Below are 2,724 nucleotides of genomic sequence, written 5' to 3' on the forward strand. Positions count from 1 at the left end.
TCAGCAAAGGGTCCAGAGCAATATTAAATAACAGAGGTGACAGGGGACACCCCTGCCTTGTACCCCCGAAGATGGAAAAAGAGGTTGACTGAATACATTAAGCCAAATTGAAGATTGGGGATTGGTGTAAATTGTCTTTACAAAGTTAAAAAAGGTAAAGCCAAACAATCTATACTTTAGGTTTCGAATGACGTGAAACCAAGACACTCGATCGAAGGCTTTATCAGCATCAAGGCTGACCAGTATATGCTGCTTGGCCTTAGCCTGGTGACTATGTGTAATGGCAGCCAATGCCGTTCTAATATTATAAGTGATAGACCGACCACGGACAAAACCCGTTTGAGATGAGGTGAGAATATCAGGAAGTATAGACTGAAGTCTATTGCCATGATTTTGAGAAGCAATTTAAAATTAACGTTTAGGAGGGAGATCAGACGGTACGAGGCAGGAAGGAGCAGGTCCCTGCCTAGCTTTAGCAACAAAGAAAAACAAGCTTTGTTGAATCAGTCAGGCATAGAACCCGAATCAATAATATGATGAAAAAGAGAAGTAAGGTGGGGAATGAGTAAAGGTTGTAACATTTTATAAAATTCAACTGAAAACCCATCTGGGCCATGTGTTTTAAGCAACTTTGAAGACTTGATGACTGACCCCACTTCCCCAGGAGAAATTGGCTGATTTAAAATGTCATTTCAAGCATTTTTAATGTGGATTTGCAGTAAAATGTGCATTGAAAACCTTGTTAAAAATGTGTGAATAGGCCCTAAGTAGGAAAAGGTCATGCATAAACATATATCTCAACAATAGAGCATGAGTTTTTACCTTACTGTCTATTATTTCAGAACTCCCATAAACTACAGTGGAGCCACAGTCTTAGCCACCTGTCTAATTCATATACTACATTCAGAAGTACCAAATGTGTTAGGAGACCCCATTCTCCTGATGTATGAGACATCCACAGATGTCTACACTGGGCACCGTGAGTACTTGGCATTCCCTGCTTCTCAGCTGCTGCCACTGGTTCTCTGTGTGTGGCTGCTCACATATAGTAAATCTGTCAGACAAGCATTTTTTGGTCCATATGATTGGCGGCTGCACAAAATGGCATCGCGGGCCGCATATTGCCCGCGGATCAGAGGTTGTGCACCCCAGAGATAGATGATACACCACACATTTCCATATCAGGGATGTCCAGTGTAGGAAGACCCTTGTTTATGAAAGGTCTGTCAGAGACAGTCAACCCAAAAACGATACTGTGATGCTAGTCACTACTCACAAACAAGCAGCCAGACTGGATAGTCAAGAGATCCAAAGTGAAAAGCCAGGAGGGTATGTCATAGAAAGAGGGGTGAGATAAAGGCGAGGTTAGGTCACAGTCTGGGGTCACAATGCTAAGAAGGTAGCAAAATACGACAAAAGGGCTAAGCAAATACAAGGTCAAAGGCAAATTCTAGGTCATGCAGCAAAGATCGGAATACAAGTAGACAAACACCTCTTGAGCAAAACTACAAGTGGCAGTAATCTAAGGCAGAGAGCTGGATAAATAACTAGGTACTTACTGCAAACATGAGACATGGATGGATCCCTGGCCCTGATTGGATGACTAACCTGTCACTCAAGACTCTGACAACTCAGCATGCCCCAGCATCCGATTGGACAGCTGAGATGTCGATCACCATACTGACAGCTTTGCACGCCTCTGCCCTGCCTAGATTGAATGACAGAACTGTCATTCACTGTGTCCAGACACAATGATAGGCAGAATTGTGACAGATACCTTGTAAAGACTTGAAGCTATCCACTCCATGTATTAGGTACCAGAGAAACCCCAGCCTTTAACTTATAACTCCTATACAGGGATCTGGACTTATAGCGGGTCTCAGAATGCAAGAAGTTTAGGAGGGTGCAGTACCACCTCACTGGTCACAGAAGGGAGTTGATTACTCCTGATGAGCTGCTGGACAACACACACTCATTGTGCTTGCATGGGCGGCACCACAGGTCCCAGCCATTCTAGTATCCAGCCATACTAGTATCCCTTGCTGGGCAGTACCTGCAACGCCCAATAATGTAGGCCTTGATGTCTCCTCCAGCGCTAGCATGATGACCTCGTTGAAGGAAGAACTTGATCCAGCTCCTGATCCACACTTCAAAGACGTGTTGTTTAAAATCCTGAAGTTTTTATTTCCAGAATCGTTAAAAATCAATAGAGAAAATAAAAAATACTAAATATAGGAAACAAAATCCTCTGTGATGGAGGAGCAGTAGGGGTGACAAAAAAAAAATTGAGGCTACCAGATGCGTTTCGAACACAAGTGGGTTCTTAGACTTGGTTTAAACCAATATTTTTAATGGTATGTCACAATGATGGAGAAGGACAAGAGCCAGGTGCAAGTCAGAAATTAGGTCTATGGCTTTTACGTATCACATCTACTTTCTCCCAAAAAGGTGAGAGTAGCCTACATGACCAAAAAATGTGTATCAGGTCACCTCCTCCGTGCATCTCTAACACATGGGGCTTGCTTCTGGGGTAATCGAATGTAATCGAGTAGTAGCTCTATACCATCAAGATAGTCATTTATAACCGGCTTCATGGAAGAGGGAGCAGATAGAGGATTTGTACTGCCACTGGTCCTTTTACTTCATGTTACATATTATTTTTAACCTAACAACTTAATTTTACCTTTAATGAAGTACTATTACAATAGAAATGAGACTCCATCA

This window comes from Ranitomeya imitator, chromosome 5 (assembly GCF_032444005.1).
Source record: "Ranitomeya imitator isolate aRanImi1 chromosome 5, aRanImi1.pri, whole genome shotgun sequence".
In the NCBI taxonomy this organism is placed as follows: Eukaryota; Metazoa; Chordata; class Amphibia; order Anura; family Dendrobatidae; genus Ranitomeya; species Ranitomeya imitator.